Raw genomic sequence first — 19039 nt, 5'->3', positions numbered from 1 at the left:
GGGATGGTGGTGAGTGGTGCTGGGAAGCTGATAGTGGCCGTATGCCACAGTGGGGTCCTTTCCAAGCAGAGGAGAAGAAATTCCATCACCACGGCTGGATCAGGAGGAGTGGGAAGAAAGCCTGTACTAGATGGCAGCAGCATATGCACTGTGCTCCTGGGAGAGATGCACTCTGAGAGGACAGGTCCAGCCCCATGACAGTCAAAGCAGGACAAGGAGGCTGTGCAAGAACAGAGGGAGAAACCCATGGTGCTCTGTGGTGGACCAGAGGAAACCATGGGCATCATCCCAGGGAAAGGGAGAAAAAGCAGCAGGGGACAGAGGACAGCAATGTCACCTGTCAGTAACAGTGAGACTCCTGCAGTTTTCAGGACTTAATTTTCTTTCATTGCCTGATAGAGACGTAAGAGGGCAGGGAGACCTTGAGGGACTGGGGATGCCCCAGATTATCTGCTGTCCCAGCTCTGGCTTCAGCAGCATCTGGGGTGTTCTAGTGCTGCCTGTGGGGTGGCCTCTTCTTGCCTGGAGAAGAGGTCTCGCAGCTGCAGGGGCTCTTCTTTGGGGGTCACTGTGGCCCTGCAGGGGACCATTCCCTGCCCTGGAACAGACGGATGTGCCGCAGCCTCCCGGGTCTTCTCCTGGGGCTCTTCTTGCTCCCTGGGGATAGGAACAGGGCAGAGGGCTGCCTGGACCCCCACAGAAGGCAGCCGCTAAGGTGTCGGGGACATTGTCTGTGCTGGTTCCATCAGGGCTGCCCGAGAGGGCCAGGACAGGTGTGGGAAACCCTTCTTGTGAGACAGCAGGGCCTGGAGCAGCCACGGGGCTGCTCTCCCATGCCGCAGGAACACGTCTGTCCTCCAGGCCCAGCAGGCAAGGGGCCTCCCTGCCGCACTGCTGCACGGCGACAGTGATGAGCTGGTGCGCAAATGCCGCTGCATGGCTTTCCAGAGAGGGCCCCGGCAACTGGGCCAGCAGATCTTGAACCAGGCCAAAGACAACCAGGAGGTCCTCGACGAGATCCTCCACTAGGGCTGCCCTAAAACACTGGGTCCTAAATGCTGGTGCCGGCTCCCGGCGTGCCCAGGGCAGAAGAAGCTGGTGGGCAGTTGGGTGGTCCCGGAAAAGGGACGCCCCGGGTGCTGGGCCCGAGGCCACCCAGAGTTGCCCTGGGCACCGTCCCCACGGACTGCGCCTGCGTCACTGCAGGGCTGTGGGCAGCTGGATGGCCGGGAGCTCCTCCTGCCTGGTGGCCGGCTACCGGGGATGCCACAGGTGGTGTGACAGTGTCCTCCTCAAAGTCATCATCCGCCCACACCGAGTGAATGATGGAAAGGATCCTCCTCCTGCAGAGAGGGCACTCGGGTTTGCTCTCAGCCCACCACAAGATGCATGGGTGGCAGAATTTGTGGAGGCACCGTGCAGCCCATCTCCTCCCTTCTGTCCTCCAGCTCCATGGCCGTGCTCTCCATGGGCTGTGATGGGCTGAGAGGAACTGGGGGTGTCAAGCTGCTCCCTCTCACTGGCGCTGCAGCAATGGGTGTCAGGCTAGAAAGGGAACAGAGGACATGCTCATGTGCTGGCCCAGGGAGAGGTCGAAGAAATGCCCACACTGCTTAAGAAGGAAACCCTCACGGCTCCACAGGGTGAGTTGTCCCCTCCCAGCTCACCTCTGCTGCTGCGAGCCTGCCTCCTGGTTGCTCCAGCTGCCTGAATCTGTCAGGGATGGGTTAAGCTCCTCTGATAGCTCTGGGGTCAGGCACTGAGAGCTGCGAGGAACAACTCCCCAAGCACAACACCAGCAGCAAAGGCCTCACCCAATGCTTCAAGCCTTGTGAACTCGCTCAGCTGGAGTGCAGGGCAGAGCCGGCCGGGTGAGCCTCAGCACCCAGGTATAAGCACCCAGGCATGGATGGTCACATTCCATCACTTGGCAATGTCAAATTCATGGATTCCGTGGATGGAATCACAGCCCATCCCTCGGTGACAAGAGAACCCATGGCTCAGGCCTGTTACAACGTGGCCCTCCTCACCCACAGCGCTCTCTCGCCAGCATCACTGTGGTCCCAGCACACATGTCTGGGATTACTGCAACACCACTGCCAAGTTCATCCCTTCATCTCTTTCAGATGTGTTCAGCACTGGTTTTTCAAATCAGTCACCAAAGCCTTGGTGATGTCTTCTCAGGGTGCCAGGGGTCAGGCTGCTCTGGCTGTGGCAGACATCTCCAGGCACATACGGCATGGGGGCTCATTGGATAATGCCTCATGCCTGCTCTTCACACTCCAGCACTGCTGGCAAGCCCTTTGGGCTTCCCTGCTTCCTCCCATGGGGCTAGGGACAGGCTCTTTCTCACACTGCCTGGTGTGAGGATGAGAGACAGTGGCCTCTTGCACAGCTAGAGAGGTTCATGATCGAGATAAGGAATCAAAACCAAAGTCAGGGTGATGACCATTAAGCACTGGAGTGAGTTACCCACAGAGGAGGTGGGATCCCTGAACCTGGACAGCTTCAAGACCTGATTGGCCATAGCCCAGAGCAGAACTGCCACAAGCCCATGAACAGATGCTCACTTCACTCCTGGAAGAGAAAGCATCGTCCATGGGAAATGTAGCAAAATTTCCAAAAGATACCACAGCTCCCTTAAGATGCAGTGTCAGAAGACCACTTTCTGGTCTCCTTCTGTTCATCAGCTTTCACAAACAGAGATTTAGATTAGACAAGATTAGACTGGATGATCATTTAGTCTGACTGCCTGACCACTCCGAGGCTGACAAAATACTGAAGCATATTCTTAAGGGCACTATTCAAATGCCTTTTAAACACCACCAGGCTAGTGGCGTCAACCACCTCTCTGAGGAGCCTACTGCAGTGTTTGGTGAGCCTCTCAGTTAAGAAATAATTCTTAATATCTAGTCTAAACCTCCTTGGTGCAGCTTTGAACCATTCTGATGTGTCCTGTCACTGGATCCCAGGAAGAAGAGCTTAGTACCTTCCCTTGATCCTTCCCCTCTTCAGGAAGCTGCAGAGACCAATGAGGTCACCACTCACCCTTTTTTTCTCCAAACTAGGCAAAACCGAAGTCCTCAGCCACTCCTCATAGGACATGCCTTCCAGCCCTTCTACCAGCTTTGTTGCCCTCCTCTGGACACATTCAATCACCTCAACATCCTCCTTAAACTGCAGGGCCCAGCACTGCACACAGTGCTCAAGGTAAGGCCACACCAAGGCTAAAGTCATCTCTCCCTTGGTAATGCTGTGGCTGATGCTCCCCAGGATGCGGGTCACCCTCTTGGCTGCCAGGGCACACAGCTGACTCACACTGAGCCTGCCACCCACCAGCATCCCCAAGCTCCCTTTCTGCAGGGCTGCTCTCCAGCCACTCCTCCCCCAGTCTGTTTGTGTCCAGGGTTCCTCTATCCCAGGTGCAGATTCTGGCATTTGCTCTCATCACATTTCATGCCACTAATGATAGCCCAGCGCTCCAATCTGTGCAGATCCCCCTGCAAGACCGCTTGTCCCTCAGAAGCGTCAGCAGCACCCCCCTGTTTGGTATCATCAGCAGACTTACTAATGGTGCACTATAGTCCAACATCCAGATGGTCGATAAATACATTGAACTCTACTGGTTTAGACGTTCTGCGGACCCAAGTCCTTCACAACTTCTACGAACCCAACTCCTTCACTTCTACGAATGTGCTCCCACTCTCTCTGGGGCTCAGGCTCCGCCTCTGAACCCGCCCACAGCAGCACAGATTTACTTCTTTCGGGAAGCACGCCGAGCGCTATGCGCTTGCTGAGAGCCCTTTAGGAAGCGAGCAACCTTATATGGGCAGAGGGAAAACGACCTGGGGAAGTATTATTTTTAGGTTCTTTTTTTGGTACAAACCAACACCTCACAGACTGGGGCACAGGCCTGCACCAGTCGGGGGCGACACCCCACAAACTGTTAACCCCCACCACGCTGCCTGCCTAGAGGGGACCCCGAGCCATTCTCCCCTCTCTCTGTCACCTCTCACGTACACCTTCCGCCTCCCACCCAGGTCCGCTGGTGCTCAGCGCCACACGCCCCCTCTCAGTGCCCCGCGGGTCCTGCCCATCGCCGCCCGCGGGCGCCCCCCTGGCCGCAGCAGCGATCCCGGTGGCGCTGCGCGCTCCGTTCCGCGTCTGACTGCCGCCACCGCCTCCTTTCGGGGCGGGCCCTGGACCCGCCTGTAGGCGTTTGCGGGGGAGAAAGTAACATGGTGGCCGCTTCTTTCCCGAACGGGAGCGGCTGCGGGTCCGGCGGTTCCTGAGGAGGCGACAGACGCGGGGAGAGGCTCCGGGACTGGAGCGCCGCGACCGTTGCGGCTGACGAGGGGCGCCCGGAAGCGGCTGTCCCGGGAGAGCCGGCAGCAGGTGAGCTGCGGCGGGAGGCAGGCGGGGAAGGAGGGAGGGAGGGGGCCTGGAGGTGGAGAGCGGGCGCTGGACCGGGCGGCCCCTCTGCCTCCCAGCGCCCTCTCCCCGGGGTGCGGCAGGAAGCCGGCACTGCGGCGGTGAGACCTCTCTCCTCCCTGGCCCCTTTCCTCTTCTCCTCCACCCCCGGAGGAAACTTCCCTACTCGCTGGAGCGGGAAGACGGTTCGGGGTGTTGTTGCGTCGGCGCCGAGTGGGTTCCTTGGAAGGACTCTTGTTTCTTCTTACCCCCCCCGTCTCTGCCTGCCCCGGCAGAGCTTCCGCGCTGGGGCTCGCCCGTACTCCGCACCGCGCGGGGCCTGCAGAGCGGAGGCTTTTTACTTTTCATCATTATCGTGATTATTGTTGAAAGCTCTCCTCCCGTCCGCCCCCGTTCCTCGGGGAGCGCCGGGCTGCGCGGGCAGCGCTGGGCTGCAGCTGCCGGCGGGGAAGAGGGTTTGGGCACGGAACAGGTAGCAGGTGAGTCCCCGGGTAGCTCCCTTTTTTTTTTTTCCTCTCCATTTTTCTCTCCCTTTCCATGCCCGACTCCTCCCCTAGAATCTGGCGTCAGCGGATTTAACCCTTGCGAGGGATGGAGGGGACGCCTGGTGCGCCGTGTCTGTGGTGAAGGGTCGACGTGTCAGGGCTGCCAGGGCTTCCTCCTGTCTCTGCCGAAATGGAAGATCGTGAGCTGCCGTGGCATGGCTGCTAGGAGGATGCTTGAATGGCAGGGGTCGTCCCTCCTCTCCCTGCCCCGTAAATCCAGTGATAAGAGCAACATTACTAATAGTCATGCTTTGTTTTGGAAGCTTAGAAGTTTCCTTCTGAAGATTAAAGAAACCAAAACCAACCGAACAAAAAACTAGATAAGTAGAGAGCCATAACGTTTAATCAAACCTTTTCTATCACCTGGGGATATCTGATGTGTCTTTGCTGCATGACCAGGTATCTCTATGCCAACAGGATCTGATGACAGGATACTGCCCTTGTGTGTCAGATAGGGAAGAAGTATGTGCAGATGCTGTCAGAAGCTTTGAGTGTGTTTATCAGTGATGTTAATGCTAAACATGTTCTGAAGTGCTGCAGTCTCTTTAAGAGTGCAAAATCTGAACAAAATTATATTAAATCTAAGTTAAATGCCTATTTTTTATCCCTTTTTTAAGTGCAATTTTATTGTTTGCTGTTAAGATAAGCATGTTGCAAACATGGACTGTTCTGATGGTTTCAAATCTAATGCCTGTGGCTAAACTTTTACATCTGTGTGAGGGCTTACCTTGTAAACAAACAGGACATTTCCATCATCAACTCCTAGTGACTTCTGTAGTATTTTCTTGGTGTATTATGATGGTTTTAACTGGGCTAAATCTGGGCCTCTGGATCGATGTCAGTAACAAGGAAATTACTTGCTTTTAGTAATTTTTTTTTTGGTTTTCTTGTAAAAACTTACAAACATGAAAGTTGGTAAAGTTTTGTATCACTCTTTTACGTTAGAAGCTTAAGGCAGGCAAACATTCTCTGTGTTCTTGGGGAAAATGTAATGATAGAATGAAAATCATGTCATACCTGCTTGGAAAAAGAAAGGCTGTAATTTTTTTGTGAAAAGCAGTCATGACCAAAACTAAAGTGAGTGACCAGACTCCTAAGTTTAAAGTCCTAACTAGAGTAGAGTATATTTTTCAAATGCTTGGCACAAGGGACACAAGCTAAAAAAAAACCCACAAGAAACCCAACCTGCTAGGTAGCTTGAGAACACTTTTATTATAAATGTGCTAGTATATATTTTTGAGGTGTTTGGAGTCATGTGTTGGGTTTTTGTTTGTTTTTTTTTTAGTAATGGGCTGACAGGCTGCTTTTTGGTATTCCAGTGGGTATGAAATGGCACCAATATATGTGACTTCTGACTTCTATGTTAAGATGGCTACTAGCCCACATAGACACCTATTGCTCCTAAAATTTCAAAAATTTTGTTTAAAAATCTCAAAAATTAAAGACAGTTTCATAAATACTTATGGATAAGTATAAAGTTACGTTGCCTGTCCCTTCTTAGGTTAATGTTGCATTCTCTGTATCCCAAATTAAATGCAATGGGGTCTTCTTTGCTCATGTCTTATATATTTGTTTGCTTGTTTGAAGAGTGCATGTGGGATTACTTTCTGATCAGCTTTTGTAGTTATTTGGTTGAAAACTACCTTACTCAAGTAAAACTGGGGTATCCAAATGGTGGTGTGGATAATATCCATCTGACTGAACAAGTATATGAATTATCATTTAGAGTAGCAGTGCTGCATATTGTTGAAATGCAGTGCTTGAAATGGTATTGAGCACTTGGTTCTTTCTTAGGTCTGCCTTTTACCAGTGGAGAATTGAATTTGGAATTCAACCTTAATATGCTTTAATCAGAAGTACATTCCAGTGGTAGCCTTGGTGCACGTCTGGATTTGCGTAAAAGCACAATAGGAAAAAAAAAAGTGTCAATAGAATGAGGTAGGAAATGTATATTGCCAGCATTATAAGAGGAAGGTTAGGTAGCCTCTTGACATGACCATTATGTAAGATCTGATGAGTTGTTTGTTAATCTTTTGGATAAATTTCAATGGCAGCCATAGGTGTGGTTTCGTGTAGCAGTCTTTTCTGTCTCCTGAGATACCAACAAAAAGCACCTGTAACCTTTAGATCTGGCATAATTTTGTTTAAAAGTAGCTTGCACTGTAGAAGTCTTGTCTGGTAGTACTTTTTTTTCCGATTCTTGCTAGCTACCCAAAGGCGTATATTACCTGCCTTCGGCATTCCATTTTCTTTGTTAATGTTCAAGGTGCTGAAGATCTTTATGTAGATTGATCTCTAAAATAGTTTGTGGTGATCGTAGTCGTAGTTATTAAATTGTGTCCCATGTGACTTGCCAGATGGCTGTCCGCTGTAGCTTATTGAAATCTGTAAAATGAGTCACTTTCCTTCGCCGTGGAGCATGAGATCTGCTTTACTCCTGTGATACTTCGGTCTGTAAACACAAGGTTTTGGATTTTTTTTATCTGCTTTTGAGCTTCTGTCTTGCTATAATGATCTTGCCTCTGTCAAAATTGTTGCCCTCAGTTACGCAGAAATGTGATATTGCTGCTTTCCAATTGGATAAAAACATGGAGTTGCTGGAAATACACCACACCTATGATGGCAATGCGAATTCTTTCCGTCTGTAAATTTGTGGAGATAAAAGCTTACAACTCTGACTTCTGTGCAAATGGTTAATAAAAGTAAGATGAGGTAGTTCAAGGCTGTTTCTGGACTACAGCATGGGTTCTGGTGGAGTGTGACTGCTTCATGTACATTTATTCTTGTGACTGCATCCGTCGCAAACTGTGCACCTACAGACATACTTACTCTAACTTTTGCATTCCAAGCTGGAATAGAGAACAATGTTCTGTCTTGGTTAATATCTCACTCTACTCCTTTGTTTCTGCTTACAGGCTCTCTAAGGGTATAAATGTGGTCCTGATGATTTCTGTTTGCTTTGGCAGGCAGGAAACTTGAAAGCAGGTTTCAGAATAGCAAAGATTATAATAATGTCTCTGTTTAGGCATATCATTCTTTGTTTTCACTTTTTTTTTAAGAGAGTGAACTTTTAAGAGAGTGAAGGTTGTTGATACAGAGAACAGTAAAAATGTACCCATGATTTCTTGACTAAAGGTTGCCTTGCATATGATTAAACAATTCAGTCTGCTTTGTTTCAGTTAAATGCAGTGAACCAGTTTTGCCTTATATGCTTTCATACTCACGTTTTGTGACACTTTATTTCCATTGCTCTTGAAAACTTTCCTAAAGAGACTTGCTACTTTTGAAGCATCATCCAAGAGCCTGTTTTATTTTCTAAAAGATGTTAAAAATAGTGAAAATGGGGAATTGAATTGCAAATTAAGTTGTTCACTTCTGGCAGCAAAAGCTGAATTTACAATTACAAGTCTCCAAAGTAGTAGAAGCTTTCTTCCTCCAGAAATGAAAGTGTTTTCCAATTGTGAACAAATTGTAGCTATACTACAAAACTTAGTTTTTCACCGTGAAGGCACAGAACCCCATGGTTTTGCTTTCTCTCGAAACCTACACATTTCAGTGATAGCTTTTGCCTTTCAGTTATTCTTAAACTGAAGTCTAGATAGTGATGCGTTCTTCAGTGCTTTTCTTTCTCTTTATAAGTCTTCCATGTTGAGACATTGTGTGACTGATGAACTGGTGAAAGCAAGACTTTTTTTTTTTTTTTTTTTTTTTTCACTTCCCCTGTTAGGCAACTCCGTGCTGCAATTCTTGGTGTCACATAACATGGCTCCAGCCCTCTTTGTTTTTCTCTGGGGAAGAAAGTGTACTCTTACCCAGATGAAAAATCTGACATAGGTAGAAGTCTTGCAAGTAAGATATCCTCCAGTCATGTCTACAATGTATGTAAACTATATCTTACTGCTTTAAAAAGTAATAAAAGTGTGGTTCAAGTTGCAGGAAAGCAGCAGCTGGGGAGCGGCATATGAAGAAAAAGAAGTTCAGGAATTTAATCAATGTTTCAGAAAAGCAAGAAATCAAGGCAAGCCCTGAAACTTTTACAGAATCTTCATGTCAGCCTAAGATAAAGTTAGAAAAAGGAAAAATAGGTTAAGCTGCAACAGCTTACTTAGCTAGTTACTCTAATAGTTGAGTGGGACTATTGCAAAATATGAAAACCGGTGTGGCCAGTTCTCAGCAGTTGATCAGCCAGTTGTCCTTGGAACAGCAGCAGCTTACCTGGACTGGGGAGGCATTTGTACTTGTGCCTTCATTGTTTTCTTGATACTTAAGTTCTCCCAGTGACATGTGAAGTAATAAACGACTGTAATGAGAATATAAACTTCTAGGTGTAAGTGGCAGAAAATTGTTGTGTTTGGAGGCAATACGGACTGCAGTACACTGAAGTGTGAGTTTTTTTGAAGGCGTAGGCAATATCTTTTGCAGGTTTCCTGATAACAAATAATAAAATATAAGTTGAGTGCTTGCCATAGGAAATACTTTCAAGGATGAAGGTAGCCTGAGAAATGTTTAACGTGTGTAAAATATGTCTTGTACCTGCTAAGTTTCTGAAACTACCATAAAAGAGACTGAAGAGGGGTATCGACAGTTCATTTTAAACTAGGGAGGGAGACCCATCTTTCAGCTCCATTCTTCCCCTGCTACCCACCACTTACTTTTTAGGGGGTAATTCCCAATGAAAGTCTTACTTAAGGTGCACTTGCTATTTAAAACTTCACCTCTTCCATTTTTTGTTGAAGGAACCTCGGAAATTCAACCTGTGATGTTTAGTTTTCTGAATAGGTCCCACAAACATGTATGAGTATAATTTAGATTTGGCAGTAGAAGGAAGACTAAAAATAGTTTTTTTTTTAAGCATTCTAAGCCATGAACCACTGTGATGTATAGAGCAATATGCCTCTTAGTGGTCGCATCCAGGTTTGTTTTCAGTTCTGACTATTAAAAGATAAGATAAGTAGGGCATAGAACACTAACTTCATAAGCATGTTACTGTTTTCTCAAAGTAATACATGTCTTCTCAAGTGTTTTCTTGAATTTTTGCAGTTAGAATAATCACTGAGATACTTGAATTTTTCTGACCTTAAATTATTGCACAAGAATTCTTGCTTTTTTTTTTTTTCTTTTTTTTTTTTTTTTTCCCCTTGTATGGGAAACCTGTTTGTGAATTATTACCATTATCACCAAAGTTTTCTAAGACTGAGAAACTGCGTAGGCAATATTGAAGTTGTACTGGTATAAGAAAATCACAGGTAATAATAGAACATACTTTTCAAAAATGAAAAATGAGTTATGCTAGTGGTGGTGTACTTGCACAGAGGCTTATATCAGAGTACCTGCATGTGTCTGAAGAGCAGGATTCTTTTATTCAATCCTGGCTATGCTGGTACAGTTCTTCTAGGAGTAAACCAAACCCACATTATACATAATAAAAGGAACATGTTGGTAGACCAAGATGAAAGTCTACTTTCAGAAAAAGGCACACTATGTGACCCATGCTATCTTAAATAGACAGTGTCATTTCAAACTCTTATGTGTATAATGTATGTCATTTCTGCTTTGAATTTTTTTTTTTCTAGTCTTCTTGTAAGATAATTACATGTAAAAGCCTTAAGTTCCTTTGGGTTGTGATGACTCATTCACCATGAATGTGATGACTAATGTGAATTTCAGCTTAATTTAAAGAAATAAGAACAAATCCTGTGCAAAGACTGAGTAGCTTTTCTTTTTTCTTCTGTAAGCCTCAGATATACAGTGTCTATGTGGTTAATCTCTAAACCTCCCCTTCTTGGTCTCTTTTATCTATCTGATTCTTCTAGAGGAAAAAAAATCTTAGGTTGGTAGGTACAAAATTATATTCTATCACTCCATTTGTATGTATCCCTGCTCTTTTTGTCTGTATGAAGTAGAGACTTGTTAAAAGTGATAGAGGAAGAAAAAAAAAGGTGTAAAACTGAGTCCATTTCTTTTGAGCAGGGGCTGAAATGCTGGTGGTTCACCTCTCCTCTGACTGTGTCACTATCATCCCACATGCCTCTCCCAGGGAGCCACGAATGTGTTGAAGTGTGAGGTGGAGCAGTATCAGTGAAGGAAAGGAATTATGTCCCCCTGCTGTACCCTTGGGAGCAGATTGTGGGGGCTGGCATACTTTTTATAGTGTTTTTTTTTTAATTTTTTTTTTTTTTTTTTGGCAAAAGGAGAAATTACGACTTCCACTTAACCTTATGCAGAATGACAAGGCTTCCTTACAGAGAATCTCAGGCTTGCCATACTTAGTGTTTGAGAAAAATACTTATTGATACATTTGTCTGTTTAAATAGTACCTTACTAATATTTTGTAATCCTTCATGATTATTTTCTTCAGAAGTTCTTACATTGCACAGCATAATTTTGGTTTTCTAATGGTTTGAAGTACACTGACAAGAGTGAAAAATGGGCTTTAATTCAGATACTCATTACTTGTGAATATATATACATATATATACTGAGGAAGATAAGTGAGCACAGCAAGAATCAAGCGTTGATAGCCAAAGGCTTTTAAGTGTTGGCTTAAGTTTCTTTACAAATACTGCAGAATTCAGATTCTTAAAAAAAAATTCTTGTTTTTCTGTGTAAAAATCAAATGCTCTGGTTGTTTTAGAAGTCACCAAAAAAAAACCCAAGCCCAACAATGAAACAAACAAACAAATGAAGAAAAAACCAAGAAAATGCAAGTCAGACTTTCCACACAGTGACAAAACTTTCATGTATGTTGATAAAAAAGTAACTTTGTCCAAACTTTGTACATAAATGTACAAATAACTTCATAAAAACAAACTATTTTTCTGTTTGTTCTGCATCTAGAGTTGTAGTCACAATGGGCATTTTGAATCACTTTACATATATGCATTCACAGATACGCTGTCTACTTGATGACTTCTGTTTGTGAATGACTGTTTCCATACTTTTAATATTTAATAGCTCTATTTAGGTGGCTTTGATCCATTTTCTTCTGGGTTTTGGAGTTGTGACAGGACTGCAGCATGGTTGTGTGTCCTCAATATTCATTAGATTAGAAGAGACCTGGGGGGCAATTTTTGATAGTTACTATACTTTCTTACTTTGCTATGGTAGCCTTTATCTAGGAATGGGAAGAGTAGCATAGATAATAATCTAAGAGTCTGTCTTTAGAAAGTTTTGCTAAAACATTTGACAAAACAGAGAACACTTACAAAAATTGAGAGCATGAAGCATACTCTTGCCCAAGCTTTTTACGCACAGCTTCTGTTTGTAGTAACTTCATTGCTAGGTGACCTGCAAATTCAGTGATGCAGGGGGGCTAGCTGGGTGCTTTTGGCTGGATGCTTTTTCCCCATTGGCTGCAGATGTACTTTTGCAAACCCTCACTGCAAAAAAAACTTGCTGCAGATCAAGATCATGGTATACTTGCTGCAGCATAGAGAGCAAAAGGACAGTCCCTCCTGTAAGATTCTCATAGCTGAAGCATAAGACCAAAACCATGAATATTTTAACTCCTGTCAAGCATGTGGTTTGGACTTTTTAAAGTTGTCTTGGCAAAAGAGCTTCATAATGAGGAGCTGGCATGAAGATGAAAAGACAGACTTCTGAAGTGTTAATAAGCTCCTGCCAGGCTTGAAAAGCATCTGGAAGAGAATGAAAATGCTGTTATGAAAATGAGTGCTTTGAGAGAGGTGTCAAAGGCCAGACAGAAATGGGAGTCATCTTGACAGCCAGGAAAGATGCTCAGTGGGGTGGGGGTGGCCTATGAGGCTCAGAAGCTGTCCATGAAGCAGCCCGTGTTTGATGTGATAAAGCTGTCAATGGCAGGACCTACAGAGAAGAATTACATTTTCCTGCAGTGTTTTTTTTCCCCAGAAGATAAAAATAAGGGAAATCATGTTCTTCAAAGCTCTGGTAGAGCCCTGAGAAGGTAATTTCAAGCAGCATATATAGGTAATTGTGTTGTAGGAAGCTAACAAAAATGAAATCAAAACGATTCTGTGATTTGGCAAAAAACTATCACTGGACATTCTGGCAAAAGATTTTAAATGCTAATACTTAACTATTTCTAGTAGAGAAGCACCAAGAAAGAAAATACGTCAGAGTCTTACAGTTTACTTTGAGTAAGTTTACTGTAAACTGTAACTTCTCTTATGGATTTGAAACAGAACAAATTTTCTTCTCTCACCTCTTCAAACGGAAAATTAGCCTGGCCTCACCCCAGCCAAAAACAGGCACAGAAAAGCCCTAGAAAAAGAAGTCCAGGAGATTCGGACTTCCAGAAGGCTTAACCACTGGGCTATTGTCTCTTGCTTTTTTCTTCACTGTTTTGTTTTTGTTTCTGGCTACTATATTTGGCTTTGGTCCAATGAAGTTTCCAATTACAGAAAGAGTTCTCTAACAAGGAATGTTTCCAGGGCTGCAGATGTTTCACTCATTATATAATACCGAGTGTGTCTAACCTTTAAAGCTTGCAGTGAGACAGTAAGTGCATTTTATAAAGTACTTCCCATGCTCTGAGAATTATTATTACCATTACCATTGTCATGACTACTACTATAATATTTTATTGGATTATTTTCTTTGCACCCTTCGGAGTAGTTGCTACCTTCTGTTATACAAAAGAACAGTTTGGGTATAATACTTATGAAACAAGAATAAACTGGTTTATTGAATGAGTCTGGCTGGGCTGCTTCCTGATTATAATGCTTCTCTTCTCACATCTTTTCCATTTCTGTTTTCTGTCCTTGGCAACAGAACTTAATTTACTGGTACCAAACTTGCCTTCACTGATTCCAGCTGCTTCTCCTCTGGACTCTGTAGGCCACTTGAGAGTTTGTTTTTGGTCTCACATATTTGTAGCTGTTCCACTTCTATTCTATTGGACAACTTGAAGTTATTGTACAATAGGAAAACTTGAATTCTTGGGTACGGTAGAAATAGTCTGGAGTCTGGTTCTTTTTTTGTTTGTTTGTTTTCTTTCCCTTTTTGGATTTATTTGAGGGGCATTTTCATACTTCTGAGCATCATGGGTCACAGGGTCCATTAACCTAGTGGTGTTTTCAGTCATTTATAATTCATAAGTAGCTATTCAAATTGGTATCACAAAACTTTGCTTCTGAAAGTTTTGTTATGCTGCTATCACAAAACTGCTTCTTAAAGTTTTGTTATGTTTGATACAGTAATTTAAATCATAACATCATTGCCCCAGTATTGGGGGCAGTGATAGATTGTGTTTTTGACAATCAAAAAAATCAAATTAATTTTGTGTGCTTTCCAAATAATTCAAATTTATTGAATATCAAGCTGAAAATTTGTGACTAGTTTTCCTTCTTCCTTTGATAATGTTTTGCATACAGGACAGGAGAACATATAAAATGCAAAGACAACTCAGGGTAATGGGCAGTGATATATTGTTTTAAAATGTTCTCCATTTGTTTCTAAAACATATCTGAAAAGCTGTAAGGCTTCTTCATTAAAAAAAATGATGCTTCAATGGGGAACTGTATATGGCTTACAAAACTAGAGAATTACTGCTGTGTAATCATTCCTTATTCTGATACCGGATTGGGAAAAGTCAGTTTATTTCCTCACCACCCCTTCTTCATATGAGGTATGCTGTTGCATCATTTCAAAGCCCATGGTCTGGAATTGAAAAGGACAATTATGTTGAAAGAATACAGAGATGTATTTTGCATTAAATGGATGGTGTTACTTTTTTAATGTCTCTTGTGAAAATGTCACAAATCCCCTGAACAAGATACCAAATACTTGTCTTAGTCAAGTTTTAAAGATTTATGGATATCTGTATCCATAATGGAAATTATAGTTAAAAATATGAAAAAGATGTTTTAATTTCTCACCTGTGATGTTTTAGTCTTTGGTCTTTAAGTCTTAAGTATGTTTGCTTATGTGATGTTAAGACTTTTTTTTTTTTATTTAATCTATTTATAAAATACAGGTTTTTTTCCCAATATTAATAGTAGGGCTCTGTAGGGATTTCAGTAGCTTAAAGCAGAAGTGATTTTGTTCTGAAACTTTGGCAGTATGTATACATCTGGTGCTCTGAGAACTACTTTTTTGTACAGGTGGAGGGAAAAAAAAGACAACTGCTCCATCAAATTGTTTCTAGCCTTGGTACCTTTGCTTCCATAGGAATTTCTTACCTGAGGTAATTTGATGTGGTGTTTCAATTGTAGTGCTAATGCCTGTTTGGAAGGCTTTAGAATACTTTGTCAAGGAGCTGGTTACATTCATTTTATGGCAAATTTATGTTTGGATGCTGTCAGATCTAGTACAACTGGTACATTTTTTTCTTTGAATATGGGCAAATTTGCCACGGTTTAGCTACCTGAACACAAAATGCCAGTAAAGATTATTTGCAATACCAGACCTTGGAGTACAGTTAACTGATAAAAGCCATTCTATGGCAATACTTTTTAAAATGTAGTTGGCAACCCTTTTTCCCTTCATCTTGTCCTGAAGTTTATTTTCCACAATGTTGTAGACCTCTATAAAGTAATCTTCATGTAGATTGTAACCTATTTCAATTGCTCAGCCATTACATTTGCAAATATTAACTTGAGAATTGCTATGACAGAATGTTCTTATATTTGCATGTGTGCATGTTCAGGTCCAGTCACGGGTGACATCCAGACACTCCATTTCCACAGCTGTTGGGTAAGACAGGTCAACTGTGGGCATTGTATGCCTATGAAGTTATTTGCAACTCCAATTTTTCTAATATGCATGTAACTTAGTTAAGTATCTGTAACTGTTACTTAATTTCATAATTTGTGACTGTGATATGCATTCCAAGAAAGAGAGTCTTTAAATGCAGCCTAGGAATTATTTTTCTGAGATCACTGTCAGTGGCTAGTAATCTCTGGAATACTTTCTTTTCTGTTTAAATCCTTTTTAGTCCTAATGGTATGCTTGAAGCAGTGTTTCCTTACCTTGTCTTTTGTTGTGGTGTGTATATATGTATCTGTGTATATGTACTCATGGTATGTTCTTATGCATAATAAAAGGTGTTTTGTAGAACTCTTGTACAGATGTGTCCATGTTACTGCCTTGTGTGTGGCTGATGAGATGTTAAATGTTTGATAACATTGGTTCATCTTAACTCATTTAACACAGTTGAATAATTCAGACTGTAGTGTTCTACTCTTTACTAATTGTAAATCATCTCTGATACATACACAAGATCTGATTTCTGCAATCCCACATGCACCGACCTGAAATGCCTTAGCTGAAGTTGCACAGTTACCTAAGTAGAAATGCACTTGCTTAACAGTGACTGTGGTATGAAGAGTCATACTGATACAAGTGACAGTCATGAAGATGTGCTGGAAGGTACGAGCAACTGGAGTGTAATGTCACTGGGAACCCTTTGTGTATATCTCAGTACACTGTGGTTATTCAATGGCACTGTCTGATTTTGCATAGGCTGCTTATATTTTAGCTTGTGTGGGTATGTAAGTGTGCTAGAATTATAGATCATATCTGTATTTTGGTTTTTTTTTAATTTTTTTTCAAGTCTGAAGTTTCCATTGCCATGTATAGTCTGTAATTGCATTGCTTTTCAAAGTGACTTCAAGTATTAACTTCCATGTCTTGAAGGCTACTTAAACAAAGAAAATTTTATGCAATTAGAACAAAAGCAATCATTCTATTTTACTGAATACAGTTAACATTGAGAACGTCCTTCACTGTATTTATTCTTCTGCTATGAAATACAACTGGGGAGTAGTTAAAAAACCAAAAAGGCCCAAGAAATGCAAGAGTACTGAGGGAGGTGCAGAAGAGCTTGCCAAGCCTCTCTACATCATTTATCAACTGTCTTGGTTAACAGGGAAGGAAGGAAGGAAGGAAGGAACTTCTGAAGTGGGTGAGTGGAGGTTTGCCAGTGTGATGCCCCTACACAAAAAGGTCTGGAAGGAATGTTTGGGGTTCTACTGGCCTGTCAGCCTGCTCTCAGTGCCTGGAAAAATTATGCAGAGGGTTCATCTCGAGTCCTCTCACCCAGCAAGTGCAGAACAGCCAGGGGATCAGGCGCAGTCAGAATGGATTCAGGAAAGACAGGTCCTGTTTGACCATCTTCATCTTGTTCTGTGACTGGGTGACCTGCTTAGAGAATGACAGAAATGCTGTGGATGTTGTCTGCCTGGACTTTAGTAGAGCCTTTGACACTGTCTCTCACAGTGTTCTCCTAAAAAAGCTGGCAAATCGTGGCATAGACAGGGGTAAAAAACTGGTTCTGTGGCCAGGCTCTGAGAGTTGTAGTCAGTGGAGTTAAATCCAGTTGGTGGCCTGTCACTAGTGGTCTGTTCCAGGGCTCTGTCTTGTTCAATAACTTTATCAACAATCTAGATGAGGGGATTGAGTGCTTCCTCAGCAAGTTTGCAGGTGATACAAAGTTGGATGGGAGTGATGACCTGCATGATGGTAGGAGGCTCTACAGAGGTTCCTGAACAGGCTGGATCAATGGGCCAAGGCCAATTGTATGAGCACTTTAGCAAGGCCAAGTGCTGAGTCCTGCACTTTGGTCACAGCAACCTCATGTAACACTACAGGCTTGGGGAGGAGTGGCTGGAAAGCTGCCTGGTGGAAAAAGACCTGGGAGTGTTGGTCAATACCCAGCTGAATATGATCCAGCAGTGTGCCCAGATGGCCAAGGCCAACATCATCCTGGCTTCTATCAGCAATAGTGTGGCCAGCATGAGAGGGGAAGTGATGGTGCCCCTGTACTCAGCATTGGTGAGACCAGTGCTGTGCTCAGTTCTGGGCCTCTCACTCCAAGAAGGACATTGAGGTGCTGGAGTGAGTTCAGAGAAGGGCAGCTAAGCTGGTGAAGGGTCTGGAGAACAGGTTCTGTGAGGGGAGGCTGAGGATGTTGGAAATGTTTAGTTTGGAGAAGTGGAGGCTGAGGGGGAGACCTTATCATTCTCTATAACTACCTGAAAGGAGATTGTAGTAAGGTGGGTGCTGACCTCTTCTCTCAATTAAATAAAAATAGGACTAGAGCAAATGGTCTGAAGTTGCATCAGGGAGGTTTAGACTATATTAGGAAGAAATTATTTACTGGAGTAGTAGTCAGGTGCTGAAATGGGCTGCTTCGGGAGATGGTGGAGTAACCATCCCTGGAAGTATTAAAACACTGTGTAGATGAGGCATTTCAAGACATGCTCGAGGGGGCATGGTGGAATTTTTTTGAACAGTAGTAAAGATAAATGTATGACAAAGTTGGTGTGAGGAAACTGATCTTCCAAAATGCTACATTGTTTTTTTCTTACCAAGGTGTATAGTGACAGGACAAGGGCCAGCAATTTTAAACTGAAAGACAGTAGGCTTAAGTTAGAAGGAAGGAAGACATTTATTACCTTGAGGGTGGTGAGTAACTGGCAGCATTTCCCAGAGAAGCTGTGACTGTCTCCTGGCTGGAAGTGTTTGGGACCGGGTTGGATGGGGCTTTGAGCAACCTGGTCTAGTAGAAAGTGTCCCTGACTATGGCAGAGAGGTTGAATTTGGTGAAATGTGTACAGAAGGAAGGCCCTCCTTGCTGTGTATGACAGTGACTTCTTCCAACACATTTAGAGATACTTACAAATCTTGCCTTAATTTCTCGCTGTTTTAATTTGGTCTGAGTTGTAACAGAGTGTTAAAGATCACCAAATTCAACCCCTCTGCCATAGTCAGGGACACTTTCTACTAGACCAGGTGTTTAACAGCTGCCTTGCTTAAGAAACTGTGCAAGCTATTTACAAAACAGATGTTTCAGCAACAGTGCACAAAAAGTACTGAAGTTATTTATTCAGTCTGGAATAAAACTTATTTCCTATGCAGCCTGGTTATAAAAATATTTTCAGTTATGAGGAAGTATCCTGTCTTGTCTAAGTTCTTCAGTCATCTGCATATGCATGCTATAGGCTTACACACAACGAGCACTTAAGTAGTAGGTTTTGGGCACTGTCAGCATCTGAAAGAAAATACAAGTGAGTTTAATGAATTACAAAGTCACATGTTTGTCAGTTATCACTTGCAAAATCACCTTTATAATCGCAGTCCTT

General features: G+C 43.4%; 1 protein-coding gene across 5 annotated transcripts in view; it reads left to right on the top strand.

The window, feature by feature from the left end:
• The first annotated feature begins 4124 nt into the window (after positions 1–4124).
• Positions 4125–19039, top strand: part of DENND4C (DENN domain containing 4C) — a 69128-nt gene continuing 54213 nt past the window's right edge. For 3 of the 5 annotated variants that reach the window (XM_030467466.1, XM_030467464.1, XM_030467467.1), the window contains exon 1: positions 4125–4395. The gene's annotated coding sequence lies outside the window, so the exon portion shown is untranslated. Of the gene's footprint in view, positions 4396–4480; positions 4533–4559; positions 4645–19039 lie in introns of those variants that run through there. The other 2 variants (XM_030467465.1, XM_030467468.1) reach the window with 2 other exon arrangements.

Source organism: Calypte anna, chromosome Z, assembly GCF_003957555.1.
Source record: "Calypte anna isolate BGI_N300 chromosome Z, bCalAnn1_v1.p, whole genome shotgun sequence".
Lineage (NCBI taxonomy): Eukaryota > Metazoa > Chordata > Aves > Apodiformes > Trochilidae > Calypte > Calypte anna.
This window is presented reverse-complemented; position numbering and strand designations above follow the sequence as displayed.